The sequence below is a fragment of the Lepisosteus oculatus genome, chromosome 14, assembly GCF_040954835.1.
Source record: "Lepisosteus oculatus isolate fLepOcu1 chromosome 14, fLepOcu1.hap2, whole genome shotgun sequence".
Lineage (NCBI taxonomy): Eukaryota > Metazoa > Chordata > Actinopteri > Semionotiformes > Lepisosteidae > Lepisosteus > Lepisosteus oculatus.
This window is the reverse complement of record NC_090709.1, coordinates 29,061,181-29,079,505: the sequence shown is the minus strand read 5'-3', so window position 1 is coordinate 29,079,505 and position 18,325 is coordinate 29,061,181. Positions and strand designations below refer to the sequence as shown.

The 18,325-nt window shown below is 45.9% G+C and overlaps 1 long non-coding RNA gene and 2 other non-coding genes across 3 annotated transcripts in view; all 3 read right to left on the bottom strand.

The window, feature by feature from the left end:
• Window positions 1-4,535, bottom strand: part of LOC138243076 (uncharacterized) — a 32,642-nt gene extending 28,107 nt beyond the window's left edge. The window contains exon 1 of the long non-coding RNA XR_011191924.1: window positions 4,385-4,535. This is a non-coding gene — a long non-coding RNA (uncharacterized lncRNA). The remainder of the gene's footprint in view (window positions 1-4,384) is intronic.
• Window positions 4,536-6,225: 1,690 nt separating this feature from the next.
• trnav-cac (transfer RNA valine (anticodon CAC)) lies at window positions 6,226-6,298 on the bottom strand. The gene has a single exon. It is a non-coding gene; the product is annotated as a tRNA-Val (tRNA).
• Window positions 6,299-7,652: 1,354 nt separating this feature from the next.
• trnav-aac (transfer RNA valine (anticodon AAC)) lies at window positions 7,653-7,725 on the bottom strand. The gene has a single exon. It is a non-coding gene; the product is annotated as a tRNA-Val (tRNA).
• Window positions 7,726-18,325: the final 10,600 nt, after the last annotated feature.

The following is an 18,325-nucleotide window of genomic DNA, read 5'->3' as shown; positions in this document are numbered from 1 at the left end:
AATCATATCCCCATTGTAAGACAGAAGATCTGACTGGGGTTGAGACAAATAACTTGTCCTGAGGGCACTGAGGAGGTACAGTTTGTCCAGCCAAGGCGCATCTAACTATGACTTCTATGTCCCATCTGACAGCTGCCAGGAATTTACCAGAAGGGATGATGGGTTCAGGAAGCAGTTCAGCCTCAGGGGGGTCGTGGATCCGTGAGAGAGCATCAGCTTTGATGTTCTTAGAGCCTGGAGTGTAGGTGATAAGGAAATTAAATCTGGAGAAAAGAGGGACCATCTGGCCTGGCGAGGACATACACGTTTGGCCGATTGTAAATACTCCAAGTTTTTGTGATCTGTGTATATCAAGAATGGATGATGAGCTCCCTCCAGCCAGTGCCTCCATTCCTCCAATGCTAACTTAATAGCCAGAAGCTCACGATAACCAACATCATAGTTCATCTGTGCAGGGGATAACTTCTTAGAAGGCGCAGGGGTGAAGAATCTGTTTTTCTCCATGACGTTGAGAGAGAACAGCGCCCACACCATGGCCAGAAGCGTCCACCTCAACAACAAAAGGAAAAGAAGGATCAGGGTGTTTCAGGATGAGGGCAGTAGTGAAAAGGTGTTTCAGGTGCTGAAATGCCTCTTCTGCTTGAGGGGTCCATTTACCTTGTCTGGGTCCTTTGCGAGTTAAACAGGTTATGGGAGCAACCACCGAGCTAAAGTTTCAAATAAACCTCCTATAGAAGTTGGCAAAACCAAGAAACCGTTGTATGTGTTTAAGGTTCCTGGGTGTGGGCCAATCAGTAATTGCAGAGACTTTACTTGAGTCCATTTCCACCCCTTCTGGAGAGATGATGTAACCTAAAAAGTGAATCCTAGAAGCATTAAAAGTGCACTTCTCCAGTTTGACATAAAGTTTATTCTTTATGAGCCGGGAGAGTACTTCTCTGACATGGAGAACATGATCCTGGGTATTAGATAAGGTATTAGAGACAATTAGAATGTCATCAAGGTATACCAAGACAAACCTTTGTAGCAGATCACAATAAATATCATTAATAAAGGTTTGAAACACTGCTGGGGCATTTACCAAACCAAAAGGCATGACCAAATATTCATAATGTCCATGGGTTGTCATGAATGCCGTCTTCCACTCGTCCCCTTCCCAAATACGGATTAAATTATAAGTCCCTCGTAGATCCAGTTTGATGAAGATCTTGGCGCCATGCACGGACTCAAGCGCTGCCGGAATTAGGGGCAAAGGGTACTGGTTCTTAATAGTGATCTCATTAAGGCCACTATAATCAATACAGGGACGGAGCCCACCATCCTTCTTTTCCACCAAAAAAAACTGGCACAAGCAGGAGAAGTGGATGGGCGTATAATTCCAGCCTTCAGAGAATCTTGTATTTATATTTTCAGGGCCTCGGATTCCATATTGGAGAGTGGAATATACGACCTTTAGGAGGAATAGTTCCTGGCAAAAGGTCGATGGCACAGTCATAATGTCGGTGGGGTGGGAGAGCCAAGGCCTCTTGCTCATTGAAGGCTTTCTGTAGATCAGAATATTGGGGGGGGGTATCGTAGGAACACCAGAAGGGGGCGTTTCCATGAGTGCAACTCTTACAACCTTGCAGACGACAGCAACTACCAATACATTGGGGTCCCCAAGTTAAAATTTCTCTACGGGACCATGAAATGTTAGGGTCATTCTGTTGGAGCCAGGGAAAGCCTAGTACAAGGGGATGTGATGGTGTCTCGAGGAGATAAAACCAGATATCTTCCACATGTATGGCGCCAATTTGCAATCTTATTAATTCAGTTTGCCATCTTATAAGTCCTGGAGACACTGGGGAACCATCAATAGATTGTCCACGAAGAGGAGGAGTCACCTGGGTCAGGGGTAATTTCCAAGCTTGAGCTAAGGAGGCGTCAATGAAGTTCCCTGCTGCCCCCGAGTCAATAAAAGCAAGTGGCGTCTGTTTAATACCCCAAAACAGTGTAGACATAATAGAAAATCCTGAGGAAAACTTAGAGGATTGAGTTAACTCACTCACCACAGGATCTTGAGTAATAGGGAGGCGCCTCAAAGATGAATGTAAAGCAGGGCAGTCAGCTTTAAAGTGTCCTAATTTTCCACAGAACATACAGCGGCCCTCTCGTCTGCGTCTCTCTCTTTCTTCTGGAGTTAACCGGGTGTGGGCAATTTCCATAGATTATTCCGAGTCTAGAGTGTTGGTAGGTGGTGGCCGAGGAACCTCTAGTATCTGTGTCTGAGATCTTTCTCTATTCCTCTGACAAATTCTAAACTCTAATTCCAACACCTGGGAAATTACTTCCTCCAAAGTTCTGCCCAACTGTGGTATAGTTACCAGGTGATCCTTTATTTCTTCACATAACCCTTGCGGAAAAAGAAAAATTAGGACCTCATCCTCCCAGTGAGTCTCTGCTGCTGCTACTCGAAGGTTTATGGCATAATCCTGGGCAGACCTGCGGCCCTGGCGGATAGATGAGACGAAGGAGAGAGCCGAGAGTCCAGGGGAAGCCAGAGATCCAAACTGAGAAAGAGCAACCGAAGCAGAGCCGTAATCCAAAAAATGTAGTAAAAGTGGAGAAACCAAAGCCAGAACCAGAACAGTACGAAGAGGTAGAAGGCGTAGCGCAACTAAGTAGCTTGAAAGGAAAACCAATACTGAGCGAGGAGGTAGGGAAAGAAATACAAGATGCTTAAGGTGCTTAAATACAAGATGAGACGGAGGTGTGGTGGTGAAAGCGTACACTGATAGGTAGACTAATGAACTAAGACTACGCCTTCTTCTGCCTCTTTCGTTGCCGGGAGGCAGGAATCGTAACACATGGTTCTAGTGTAATACTGCTACTACAGCTACTACTACTGCTGCCACTGACACAACTGCAACTAATAAAATTTTACAGCTACTCCTACTGCTACTACTAATGTTACTAAAGCTACTAGTAGTACTGTTACTGCTACTAATACTGCTGCCACTGACACAACTGCTAATACCACTACTACCATTACTACTACGACCATGACTTCAGATTCTAATACTAATTCTGATACTAATACTCCTGCTACTATTACTGCTGTCATTACTACTAATAGTGATAAAAACAGAGCACTCACAGCTCTGTAGACATTGGTCTGGACTCTAGAAAGTGATTCCATTTGCAAGCAGCTCTGGACCTCAACACCTGTTGATGGGTCACTTCTATCAGACACAACATTGGAGCCCAAGCCCACCTACAAACACATTCACACACAGAGAGATACAGTATACACCTACACACTCACACACATTCACACACACAGACACTACACATACTGACTAACACCATACACATTTATACACACAATCAGACACATACATGCACAAATACAAACTAGCACACATTCACAGACACACACATACTGTAGACACTACACTCAGAGATACACACCCACACACTGATACGCACACATTTGCAGAATCACACATAGACAGTACACATACTCACAGACACAAACTCACACACTGATGGACATCACATACACTCTTACCTACAGTTACACTATAACAAACACTAACAAAAATACCACTAATATGACAACAGTAACACTATCACTATAACTAACACTATCATTATTACTAACTATAACACAAAGTTACTACTACACTACTAATACTAATAATAACAGTAATAATTCAGGTGGGTAGCTGCGTCAGCATGCGTAGGCTGCAAAGGAACAACTAATAGGTTTTATTCCATGCTGAAAAAAAGAAGAAAGAGAGAAAGAAAGACTGTGATACCTGAAGTAGGCTCCACGGCCGAAACGTTGTGTTCTCTTTCTTCTTTTTTTCAGCATGGAATAAACCTATTTCTTGTTCCATAACAGTAATAATATCACTAAAACTAACATGACTACTAGTGTAAATAGTCTAACAGTATATCCATAATAAGCACTAATATTAACATGAATACTAGCATTAATATTAAAACTACCAGTTGTACTCTCACTAATTTTAACATGAATACACTAGTATTAGTATTAGTAGCTGTCCGTGACGTCACCGCTCTTTGTGATGAAGGCGAGACACCTAGCCGGGCACAGTGACTTGGCGCGTGTCGCCGTGGTTACCATACTTATGATTTGTAAACAAATAGAAAATGCATTTTAACTGTTACTTAAACAAATTTATCAACTTGGAATATAATTCTCTAGTTCTAGGATTAAATTCCTAAATAATAATTTGAATAACCATTCTTTAATTTCGGATTGAACATTATTAACACTTAACGCACTATGGTACTGTAATTGATCGATACAGGCGGTATTGACCGTTTTCTAGATATTTAAAACAGGGTCAAGAACGGGAAAAGAATCAGTACTCACCAGTCGATGAAGTTAATCGTTTATTCAACGGTTCTTCAGTTGAATTAATTGGTTGTCGATAGATAAGTGATCAATAACTCTTCGCAGTGCGTTCCGCGCACCTCCCGCGGTCTCGCTCGCTGATCCCGGCGCTCTGGCTGGTGTCTCTGACGTCACAGTGCTCTTTCTGACATAAACAGATGCAGCCATTCAAAACAAGTGGGCGGTACCGCATTATTTTGCGGTGGGCTTTACAGAGTCCACCGCGAGTTACCGTAAATTCTCCTATAATACCGCAAAAAAATAATAGTATCCGGAATTTCCGCAAGGTGGAGCTAATGAAGCTCAACCTCTCATGTTTGAGCTGTCGCCATCAAAGTCTTTAACGAAGATATTACTAATAGTATTAATAATGAATGACCTTGGACAAGCTGTAAACTCAAAGTATTGCCCTGGTCCACATTCTTTTTTTCATTGACCGTTTTTGTAAAAGTAACACCACAGCATTTTGCAATCACACATTTGTTTCCAATCATGCAAAGTACAGTAATTTTTGAGAATCGATTCACCATACCTTTCACATGCTCATAAAAGAGATTGATTTAGAAACATAACATATTACTGTATGCAAACTGTACTGTATACAGTATGTATATGTATATTTAATGTCTTAACTGTGCCCGTTTAAGTATTGAATATTCATATCTAATTTTACCACTGAAGGGAAATCTTAGTACCTGAGCATAAAAAGAATAGGAGCATACTGTAACACGTGTGAAGGCCATAAACTATATTAATTTTGGAACTTAAACATACAGTATATGGCTGGTCTCGGTACTTTAAAGAAAACATACACACCAGTATTCCATTTCTCCCTAAACATTTTAAGCATCGAAGTCTTTAACTAACGTGATACCGGAGTCAACAAGCATACTTTTAAAATTTGATTAAAAGGGAATATAATATGGAATCGCGTATCTAAAGAAATTAATAACGATATAATTATATTCATGTACCGCAACACAAGAATAGTACACGCTGTACATTGTCTGTTGATAATGTTTCTGTAGTGCTTTTTCAACACTCTCCATGTGACCTTGCTGGTGGCGCTGTTGGTAAGGCTCCCAACTTCCCTATCACAATGTCTGTGATCAAATCCCACTGAAGCCATGACTCTCTCTTTAACAAACATTTCTTTGAAAAAATGAAACGTTTCCCTTGGTCAGAGATTAAATAAAACCTCACTCGCACCAAACAAATTTATATTTCTAAATATAAATATTTCAAAATATCACAATATGATCGAATTTAAGTCATTTTAATAACAATGAATAGTCAACTAGTGGTAGTGGTAAAATTCCATATAAATATTCAATGCTAAAATGGGCACAGTAAAGACATTTACTGTAAATCTTTCTACGACCGACCAACGGACCACGAGTGCCCCTGTCGGTCAACCAATCACGCACCGCGGTGTTTTGCATCAATTACCTCCGGCACTTTGAATGGCTGCATCTGTATAACATCTCCAAAAAAAAAACACACCGGGCTTTGAAGAGAGGCGATTCATAACAGCTGGAGAAGGTGTAATATTTGTGTGCGTCAGCAGTGAAACTGCATGTTGATTGATGGAGGGCTGAGCGGGGAATAACGGTTGCTCAGGGTCACAGGTCATAGTGAATTTAGGAGCTAACTGGTTCGGAGTTACAGGTTAAATAATAAAGAGTTTGTTCGATTGTCACATCTTCGTCCTGGGTTCTTAATTTTTACACTATACGTGTAGGAGAAACAAGACAGTGTGTGTGTGTGCCCAGGTAATTCTGGGAGACAGATCGAATTTGTGCGTGGCAACAAAAGAAGTCTGTTTCCGCCCGGTTTCGAACCGGGGACCTTTCGCGTGTGAGGCGAACGTGATAACCACTACACTACGGAAACAGTGGTAAGACGTGCCCAGCGGCCCAGCGCTGAGCTTCGCCAATGCGATTCAGCTGCTTCCAGTGCCTTTATTGGAGTGCGCTGATGGACCGTGCTCTCTCTCCAGAGACCAGCACGCCTGTCATGGACGGAGCAGGAAAGGTGGTGCCACATTCTACAGCCCTCTCCACGCAATCGGGCTACTGAAGTGGAGAAAATCGCCTCTCCAGAAAGTGCAAATATCATCTTGGAGAGTATAAATCCTATTGCCGAAGGTCAGCCCTGTCTACCAGAGTAACCCTCCCACAGTGGTGATCAGCTCGTCTCACACGCGAGAAGTTTCGGTTGGAAACAAGCGCCCCCTCTTCTCGCACGTTTTGCACGTTCGAGTGGTTTTAATGCGGCTCCTTCGTACACGGTGCTGATCTTTTGGAAAGCAGGAGGCAAAACCGACACGTTCGCATACCGAGAGTCGAACCCGGGCCGCATGGGTGAAAACCAGGAATCCTAACCCCTAGACCATATGGCAGCGAACAACCACACTGTTCCCGGCATCATGCAAGCAAACTACATAAATATGAGAAAACACGCAAGAGAGTTGTAACTCAGAGTGTCGAAGGGTCGATGTATACTGGGGCTCAGTTGAAATGCAACGTCAGGACTTTTCCGAATTATGTCACACGAAGAGAGCACAGCCTTTTCCGCCCTGCCACGTCTGTATCGGTAACTCGCCGTGATCGTATAGTGGTCAGTAATTTGCGGTGTGGCCGCAACAACCCCGGTTCGAATCCAGGTCACGGCGGAATAGGGGCGTCTGCTTTTACTACTTGCACGAATGAAGGCAAAAAAAAGCCAATCGATGTGAACGAACGGCGCTTTGCAGAGGAGTACTGCCTGACTGGATCGTTGATGAACAACAGAGGCCACTCCGACCTCTTCTCGGTTTTCTTCAATGACTTACTAAGGATTTTCTTCACATTCGCCCATGCAGGGGAAGCCAGTTACACCAAAGCAAACGCAGGAAAGTGCATTTCAAGCAGAGACCAGGAGGGACTTGTTTACACCGAGAGTGGTCGGAGAATGGAACAATGCGCCCAGCCCTGTTGCTGGAGCCGATTCTTGATGAGATCTTGGGCTCACTAGAGGCCCCCGCTGGATGCTAATCTTTCTGTTGTTCTTGCAGGTCCTGCGCTGCTTTTGAGCCGACAGAGCTCGTCCTGGTCTGTCGGCACAGCCCAATTGCAAATGATCGGCTCCGCGTACAGAAGGAACGTGCGTTTGGTACAAGAGTGCACGAAGGCACCGGAAATACATTGGGAACAAATGACCAGTCGCTCAAGACCTCTGTGAAGTACAGGAGCGTGCAAAACGAGGCTGTTTCCACCCGGTCTCGAACCGGGGACCTTTCGCGTGTTAAGCGAACGTGATAGCCGCTACACTACGGAAACGGTGAAAGATAAGAATCACGAGAATCAATTTAATTCCTAAGGGTTATGTACTTGTTTTGAGAATCTAATGTAGAAGTTTTAAACAAGTTCAATTACGAAATGGTCTAAATGAATGATATACCGAACTTATGTCCTCTTGATATGTGTAACTCTTTGTAACTGAATTAATTTATATCTTTTGTATTCTGATAACTCTTACGATAAGATCTGTTAGGTTTACATGCATATTCTATATATTAATAAATGTATCCTCGTGTATTAGTACCTGTTGAGGTACTTTGAGTTATATCGCATGGTTGGATTCTAAGACCATTAAAAGAATCAATTTTGTGATTTACTGCCACAAAAATAATTGTCCCAGTAAATGCCCAAACCCCTACAGAACTGGTGCCTTGTGAGAGCACACTATAACAGTGTGTGATCTCCTGTCCCAGCCTGAGGAGCAGACAGCGAGCCTGTCTCTCAATAATAATAATACAGTGTGTGATCTCCTATCTTAGCCTGAGGAACAGACAATGAACCTGTCTCTCAATAATAATAACCTAGTGTGGAATGTCCTGTCCCAGTCTGAAGAACAAATAGTGAGCATGTCTCTCAATAATAATAGAACAGTGTGTGATCTCCAGTCCCAGCTAGAGGAACAGACAGTGAGCATGTCTCTCAACAATAATATGAATAAACTGTGTGATCTCCTGTCCCAGCCTGAGGAACAGACAGTGAGCCTGTCTCTCAATAATAATAATATAGTGTGTGACTTCCTGTCCCAGCCTGAAGAACAGACAGGAGTGAGCCAGTCTCTCAATAATAATAAAGCAGATTACAATCTCCTGTAACAGCCTAAGGAACAGTCAGGAAAGAGCAGGTCTCTCGATAATAATAATACAGTGTGTGTTCTCCTGTCCCAGCCTGAGGAACAGACAGTGAGCCTATCTCTCAATAATAATAATACAGTGAGACTTTCTGTCCCAGCCTGAGGAAAAGACAGTAAGCTTGTCTCTCAATAATAATAATACAGTGTGTGATCTCCTGTCCCAGCCTGGGGAACACTGAGCCTATCTCTCAATACTAATAATACAGTGTGTCATTTCCTGCCCCAGTCAGAGGAACAGTGAGCTTGTCTCTCAATATTAATAATACAGTCTGATCTCCTGTCCCAGCCTGAGGAACAGTGAGCCTGTCTCTAAATAATAATAATACAGTGTGTGATCTCCTGTTTCAGCCTAAGGAACAGCAGTGAGCTTGTCTCTCAATAATAATAATACAGTGTGTGATCTCCTGTCCCAGCCCAAATGACGACACAGTGTGCCTATCTGTCAATAATAATAATACAGGGTGCGATCTCCTGTCCCAGCCTGATGAACAGTGTGCCTGTCAATCAATAATAATAATACAGTATGTGATCTCCTGCTCCAGCCTGAGGAACAGACATTGAGACTGTCTCTCAATAATAATAATACAGTGTGATATTCTGTCCCAGCCTGGGGAACATACAGTGAGCCTGTCTCTCAATAATAATAATCCAGTGTGTGATCTCCTGTTCAAGCCCAAGCGAAGACACAGTGAGCCTATCTGTCAATAATAGTAATATAGTGTGTGATCTCCTGTCCCAGTCTGAGGAACAGACAGTCAGCCTATCTGTCAATAATAATAATGCAGTGTGTGATCTCCTGTCCCAGCCTGAGGAACAGAGAGTGAGCCTGTCTCTCAGTAATAATACAGTGTGTGATCCTTTGTCCCAGCCTGAGGAACAGACAGTGAGCCTGTCTCTCAATAAAAATAATACAGTGTGTGATCCCCTGTCCCAGCCAGAGGAATAGACAGTGAGCCCGTCTTTAAATAATAATAATACAGTGTGTTATCTCCTGTCCCAGCCTGAGGAACAGTGAGCCTGTCAATCAATAATAATAATACAATATGTGATGTCCTGTCTCAGCCTGTGGAACAGAGAGTAAGCCTGTCTCTCAATAATAATACAGTGTGTGATCTCCTGTCCCAGCCTGGGGAACAGTGAGCCAGACTCTCAGTAATAATAATAATACAGTGTAATCTACTATCCCAGCATGAGGAACAGTGAGCCTGTCTCTCAATAATAATAATACAGTATGTGACCAACTGTCCCAGCCTGAGGAACAAACAGTGAGCCTGTCTTAAAATAATAATAATACAGTGTGGTATCTCCTGTCCCAGCCTGGGGAACAGTGTGCCAGACTCTCACTAATATTAATAATAATAATACAGTGTGATCTACTGTCCCAACCTGAGGAACAGACAGTAAGGCTGTCTCAATAATAATACAGTGTGTGACCACCTGTCCCAGACTGAGGAAAATACAGTGAGTCTGTCTCTAAATAATAATAATACAGTGTGGGATCTCCTGTCCCAGCCTGGGGAACATTGAGCCAGACTCTCAATAATAATAATAATACAGTGTGATCTACTGTCCCAGCCTGAGGAACAGACAGTGAGTTTGTCTCTCAATAATAATACAGTGTTATCTCCTCTCCCAGCCTGGGGAACAGACAGTGAGCCTGTCTCTCAATAATAATAATACAGTGTGAGCTCCTGACCCAGCCTGGGGAAAATACAGTGAGCCTGTCTCTCTATAATAATAATTCAGTGTGGGATCTCCTGTCCAACTCTGAGGAACAGACAGTGAGCCTGTCTCTAAATAATAATAATACAGTGTGTGATCCTCTGTCCCAGCCTGAGGAACAGACAGTGAGACTGTCTCTCAATAATAATAATACTGTGTGAGCTCCTGACCCAGCCTGGGGAAAATACAGTGAGCCTGTCTCTAAATAATAATAATACAGTGTGTGATCCTCTGTCCCAGCCTGAGGAACAGAGAGTAAGCCTGTCTCTCAATAATAATAATTCAGTGTGGGATCTCCTGTCCCAGCCTGAGGAACAAACAGTGAGCCTGTCTTTCGATAATAATAATACAGTGTGTGTTCTCCTATCCCAGCCTGGGGAACAGTGAGCCAGACTCTCAATCATAATAATAATACAGTGTGATGTACTGTCCCAGCCTGAGGAACAGACAGTGAGCCTGTCTTTCGATAATAATAATACAGTGTGTGTTCTCCTGTCCCAGCCTGGGGAACAGTGAGCCAGACTCTCAATAATAATAATAATACAGTGTGATCTACTGTCACAGCCTGAGGAACAGACAGTGAGACTATCTCTCAATAATAATAATATTGTGTGAACTCCTGACCCAGCCTGGGGAACATACAGTGAGCCTGTCTCTCTATAATAATAATTCAGTGTGTGATCTCCTGTCCCAGCCTGAGGAACAGTTAGCCTGTCAATCAATAATAATGCAGTATGTGATGTCCTCTCTCAGCTTGAGGAACAGAGAGTAAGCCTGTCTCTCAATAATAATATAGTGTGTGACCACCTGTCCCAGACTGAGAAAAAGACAGTGAGTCTGCCTCTCAACAATTATAATACAGTGTGTGACCTCCTGTCCCAGACTGAGGAAAAGACTGAGTCTATCTCTAAATAATAATAATACAGTGTGGGATCTCCTGTCCCAACCTCGGGAACAGTGAGCCAGACTCTCAATAATAATAATACAGTGTGATCTACTGTCCCAACCTGAGGAACAGACAGTGAGCCTGTCTCTCAATAATAATAATACAGTGTGTGATCTCCTGTCCCAGCCTGAGGAACAGACAGTGAACCTCTCTCTCAGTAATAATAATACAGTGTGTGATCTACTGTCCCAGCCCAAACGAAGACACAGTGAGCCTGTCTCTCAATAATAATAAAACAGTGTGTGATCTCCTGTTCCAGTCTGGGAAACAGAAAGTGAGCCTGTCTCTCAGTAATAATAATAATATAGTGTGTGATCCACTGTCCCAGCCTGAGGAACAGACAGTGAGCCTGTCTCTCAATAATAATAATAATACAGTGTGTGATCTCCTGTCCCAGCCTGAGGAACAGACAGTGAGCCTGTCTCTCAATAATAATAATACAGTGTGTGATCTCCTGTCCCAGCCTGAGGAACAGTGAGCAGTCCTAATAGTTACCGCTTTCCTGATTTAGCTCAGCAGCTTTTATTTCGCCTGAAGCGCAAGCAACTTGTGAGAACAGGTTGGGTTTGCTGTGCTCAACTGGCTCGGCGTCTTCGTGTCGTAGCGCCGCAATGGTGTGTTTTCCTTCCTTCTCTTTTCAGCCTGGAAGAAACATTTTACTTGTTCCTTTTGTAGCCGACGCATGCCGACGCATGTGTTGTGTTGTGGATTTTCCCCTTCTTGAATTTGTACTCCTCCTCCCTCTCTCTTCCTATCTTTACCTCTCCCTCTCTCTACCTCTCCCTCTCTCCCTAACCCCCTCTCTCTCCACCACTCTCCCTCTCCCTCGCCCTCCACCTCTCTCCCTCTCTCTACCTCTCTACCTCTCCCTACCCCTCTCTGCTCTCTCTCTCTCACTCTGGAGTTTATTTTCCAGACAGAAATCCAGCTCCGTCCCTGCTGTGGAAGATTGGTGATGCAGGATGAGAGCCCCTAACCGAGAGCACTGCAGCGGCAGGTTCTGTGGTCTGTTTCAAATCCGCCCGCGATGAGACACCGAGGAGAAATGAAGAGCCCCAGTTGCGCTAGAAAATCACCCAGAAAGAGACTTTCAATGTAGGAAAAATAAGTCGTTAGTAACAGACATAATATGTTTGTTTTATTTTTTTAATCGCTGCGATGTGTGACTAAGCTCATACGACTAAGCGTTGCCCCCTTTGTCTAGATCTGGTAACCTGCTCATCGCTGGTGGGCCAGATCGTGTCCCCCGTCACTATACTGGGGCAATAGGACCCACACAGACCGCAGGGTGAGCACCCCCTGCTGGCCCCACAGAGAGGGAGAGGTAGAGGTAGGGAGAGAGGTAGGGAGGGGAAAAGTGAGAGGTAGGGAGAGAGGTAGAGAGAGGGAAAGGTAGAGGTAGCGAGAGAGAGGAGGAGTACAAATTCAAGCAGAGGCCTGAGTGGAGCACTGTCGTATGGCCCTGACATCAATCCCTCAACTCTCTGCATAAAGCAGTGTCTTATGGCCATGACATCCCACCCCCACCACTCTCAGTGGAAAGCACTGTCGTATAACCATGACATCCCACCACCGCCACTCTCTACGTAAAGAAGTGTCGTATGGCCCTGACACCCACCCCTCCACTCTCTGCATAAAGTAGTGTCGTCAAGCCCTGACATCCCACCCCCGCCACTCTCTGCGTAAAACAGTATCGTCAGGCCCTGACATCCCACCCCTGCCACTCTCTGCATAAAGAAGAGACACCTTCCCCTCAACTCTCTGCGGAATGCAGTCTCGTCAGGCCCTGACATCCCACCCCCGCCACTCTCTGCCTAAAGAAGTGTCGTATGGCCCTGACACCCACCCCTCCACTCTCTGCGTTAAGCTGTGTTGTCAGGCCCTGACATCCCACCTCCGCCACTCTCTGTGTAAACAGTGTCTTATGGCCCTCACACCCACCCCTCCACTCTCTGCATAAAGCAGTGCCGTCAAGCCCTGACATCCCACCCCCGCCACTCTCTACGTAAAGAAGTGTCGTATGGCCCACACACCCACCCCTCCACTCTCTGCGTTAAGCTGTGTTGTCAGGCCCTGACATCCCACCTCCGCCACTCTCTGTGTAAACAGTATCTTATGGCCCTGACACCCACCCCTCCACTCTCTGCATAAAGCAGTGTCATCAAGCCCTGACATCCCACTCCCGCCACTCTCTACGTAAAGAAGTGTCGTATGGCCCTGATACCAACCCCTCCACTCTCTGCATTAAGCTGTGTTGTCCGGCCCTGGCATCCCACCTCCGCCACTCTCTGTGTAAACAGTGTCATATGGCCCTGACATCCCAACCCCGCCACTCTCTGTGTAAAGCAGTGTCATATAGCCCTGACACCCACCCCTCCACTCTTTGAATAAAGCAGTGTCGTCAAGCCCTGACATCCCACCCCACCACTCTCTACGTAAAGAAGTGTCGTATGGCCCTGACATCCCATCCCCACCACTAACTGGGAAAAGCAGTATCGTCAGGCCCTGACATCCCACTCCCGCCACTGTCTACTGTCATGGAAATATAACTATCAAGGAAGCCACAAGAGAGAGTTCTCACCTGAGAAAACAGATTACATCATAGAGCGAGAGAAGAAAAACTAGATTTGTTATTCAAAGCTTATCAGTTACTTTCAGCTAATTCTAATGACCAGACAGCATATATTGTTTTGGTACATTGTCTTCTAAACTAACCTAAACAGTGTACTTTGTTGACTAACTGTTTTCTAAAATTCTGCACGCACTGCAGCACAGCAGTTACATCCTTGAAATATATTATCTAAAAGCACCAATATATTTTTTTCAAAGCTCTCTACATTTTTAAGAATCAATTTACTTATTAGATTTCCACTTCACTACGTAAAGAAGTGTCATATGGCCCTGACACCCACCCCTCCACTCTCTGCATTAAGCTGTGTTGTCAGGCCCTGACATCCCACCCCTGCCACTCTCTGTGTAAAGCACTGTCGTTTGGCCCTGACACCTCACCCCCGCCACTCTCCGTGTAAAGCAGTGTCATATGACCCTGACATCCCAACCCCGCCAAACTATGTGAAAAGCAGTGTCATATGGCCCTCACATCCCACCCCCACCACTCTATGTGTAAAGCACTGTTGTATGGCCCTGACACCCATCCCTCCATTCTCTGCATAATGCAGTGTCCTCAGTCCCTGACATCTCAATACCCCCAATCTCTGCGTAAAGCAGTATCGTTAAGCCCTGACATCCCAACCCCTCCACTATCTGCGTAAAGCAGAATTGTCAGGCTCTGACATCCCACCCCTGCAACTCTCTGCGTAAAGAAGTGTCGTATGGCCCTGACACCCACCCCTCCATTCTCTGAGTAACGCGGTATCGTCAGACCCTGACATCCCACCGCCACCACTCTCTGCATAACGCGGTATCGTCAGGCCTTGACATCCCACCCCCGCCACTCTTTCATAAAGCGGTGTATTACGGCCCTGACATCCAACCCCCGCCACTCTCTGCATAAAGCAGTATCGTCAGGCCCTGACATACCACCCCTGCTACTATCTGCGTAAAGCAGTATCGTCAGGCCCTGACATCCAAATACCGCCACTCTCTGCGTAAAGCCCTCTCGTATGGCCCTGACACCCACCCCTCCACTCTGTGCATAAAGCAGTGTCGTCAACCCCTGACATCCCACCCCCGCCACTCTTTGCGTAAAGCAGTATCGTCAGGCCCTGACATCCCACCCCGTCCACTTTCTACGTAAAGCACTGTCGTATGGCCCTGAAATCCCACCTCATCCAGTCTGCGTAAAGCACAGTCGTCAACCCCTGACATCCCACCCGCGCCACTCTCTGCGTAAAGAAGAGTCGTATGGCCCTGACACCCACTTCTCCATTCTCTGCATAATGCAGTGTCCTCATGCTCTGACATCCCAATACCGCCACTCTCTGCGTGAAGCAGTATCGTCAAGCCCTGACATCCCACCCCCTCCACTATCTGCGGAAAGCAGTATCGTCAGGTCCTGACATCCCACCCTCACCACTCTCTGCGTAAAGAAGTGTCGTATGGCCCTGATATCCCACCCCCGCCACTCTCTGCGTAAAGCAGTATCGTCAGGTCCTGACATCCCACCCTCACCACTCTCTGCGTAAAGAAGTGTCGTATGGCCCTGACAGCAATCCCTCCACTCTCTGCTTAAAGCAGTGAAGTCAAGCCCTGACATCCCACCCCCTCCACTCTCTGCGTAAAACACTGTCATATAACCCTGACATTCCACCCTCGCCACTCTCTGCGTAAGGAAGTGTCTTATGGCCCTGACACCCACCCCTAAACTCTCTACATAAAGCAGTGTCTTACGGCCCTGACATCCCACCCCCTCCACTCTCTGCATAAAGCAGTGTCTTACAGCCCTGATATCCAACCCCCGCCACTCTCTGCGTAAAGCAGTATCGTCAGGCCCTGACATCCCAACCCCACCACTCTCTGTGTAGAGCACTGTCGTATAGTCCTGACATCCCACTCCTGCCACTCTCTGCATAAAGCAGTGTCTTATGGCCCTGACAACCACTCCCGCCACTCTCTGCGTAAAGCATTATCGTCAGACCCTGACATCCCACCTCAGCCACTCACTGCGTAAAGCAGTATCGTCAGGCCGTGACATCCCACCCCTCCACTCTCTGAGTAAAGCACTGTCGTATGGCCCTCACACCCACCCCTCCACACTATGCGTTTAGCAGTTTTGTCAGGCCCTGACATCCCACCCCCAGCCCTCTCTGCGTAAAGAACTGTCATATGGCCCTGACACCCACCCCTCCACTCTCTGCGTTAAGCTGTGTTGTCAGGTCCTAACATCCCATCCCCTCCACTTTCTATGTAAAGCATTGTCGTATGCCCCTGACATCCCTCCACCAGCACTCTCTGTGTAAAGCACTGTCGTATGACCCTGATATCCCACCTTCTCCGCTCTCTGTGTAAAGTACTTTCGTCAGCTTCTGACATCCCACCCCACCACTCTCTGCGTAAAGCAGTGTCGTATGGTCCTGACACCAATCTCTCCACTCTCTGCATAAAACATTGTCTTATGGCGCTGACATCCCAACCCCACCGCTCTCTGTGTAAAGCCCAGGTTTTTGTTTGTTGTGTTTGTGCTTGTGTACTTTTTTGTTTTAAGTCTCCGGAGCTTTACTCGACCCCCCTTCCTCCACCCAATAAAGGTTAATACCCCGGAGGAGGGGGTAGCTCTCAGCCGTGGACTCCCGGAGGTTTCCTTTCAGTTAAATGAGGTTTTTACTCCCCCCAGTGCTGGGCAGCTCATGTATTTGTATGGGCGTCGGGAGCCGCCCATGAAGGGGGGGGTACTGTCACGCCCTCTGCAGCCAGAGGGCGCTCCTTCTCTGTCCTCTCCCTAGTTTCCGGTCTGCTGTCCTTCCTGTCCCTCTCTTTCCCTTGGGCTATATATTTCTGGGTCTTGCACTCTGTACTCGCTCAGCATTGACGTTCGGATGTCCTGAGACCCACTTAGCACCAGGGCGCCCCACGTCCGCTCCCTGAGGGCATAGGTTTCTATACGGCATTCCTGAACTCTTTGCACTAATGAGCCCGGGCCTTTTTCCCGTCTCGCCGCTACGCATATGGGTCTTTTTCCGCTCTCCTGCTCCCCACGGTTAGTCCCTTTGGATGTCCGTGACACTGCCAGCAGAGATGAAACTATGTTGTGTTAAGATTGTATCGCACAGTAGGAGTAGGAGGATCTCATTTAGAATAGTGCATATAATGTTGGTGCCTCTTCTTCTCAATTTAGGGTAGTTTCCACTTTCATGGTTCATTCCGAAGAAATCAGATGGGTTGACTTTGATCTATGTTCAAGACTCAAGAGATTCTGTCAGTGTAGAACACTACCCCCTTCAGACTAAAGATACTCAGCTCCTTCAGACCTGTCAGTGTGGGACACTCCCTTCAGACCAAAGAGACTCGGTTCCTCCAGCCTGTCAGTGTGGGACACTCCCTTCAGACTAAAGAGACTCAGCTCCTTCAGCCTGTCAGTGTGGGACACTCCCTTCAGACTAAAGAGACTCAGTTCCTTCAGACTAAAGACTTCTTTCAGCCTGTCAGTGTACCTTTGATGGAAAGGGTGCCAGTCTGTCAAAGGATGCTAACCACTGTACCAGAACTGTGCCACCATCTGACTTCTGAACAGTGTAAACTAATTTTCTGAAATAATCTGCTGAAACTTTGTTGCGCCACCTTCTTTGTTGACAGTGTTTTGTCTTTGTCGTATTGGTTTTGCTGGACCTTGGCCATAAGAAAACAAATTTATCCCCCCACCCCAATAGATATAAATCCAAACCTGATTTGCCAGGGATTAAAATTTAAATGAGTCCAAAGTAAAGCAGAGAGACTGATTTGCCTAGGCACCTGGCACGGGGTGGGGGGAGGAGTCCGATTTGAATATTGTCCCTGCAGAGAATCAATTAGATAGGGCCTAGCTAAGCCCAAATGGTTTCCTTGGGGACCGCAGCTAGGTGATCCGAGGGCTGTACAGTCCTGGTAACAGTCCACGTCTACGCAGCATCCCGGGACGTCGGAGACACTCCTCGCATCCAGAGGGGAGAAGAAGGGTGAGTGGTGACTAAATTAGAGAGGAAAAAAATATCGAGGAGCAAAGTTTCAGAAAAAGTGCAAAATTTCAGAAACGCTGTGTAATGAGTGACTTATTAGGAAATCCCGATGTTACTGTTTCGAGGTGTGGAAGAAGATTTTGAGGATTATAGGGAAATTTCAGGACATTTTAAAGATTATCAATGTCCAAACCTGCGAGAAATGTAAGCTTTGTTCGTTTGAGAGTCTGGGAACTTTTAAGCGGGTAGGTTTTTTTTTAAGTAACAAGCGAACCGACAGGGCTCAAAAAGAGCGTTTATTTCACTTTAAGCCCGCAATGTGACCTGTTTTGAAGAGGGAGTGGTTGGTTGTTTTATTGGAGTAAGTGGCGACACCAAAGCCAGGCTCTGCCCTGCCAGTGGAGATCAACACGTAAGCGAGCCAATCAGCACCAGCAGCGGATTACTACT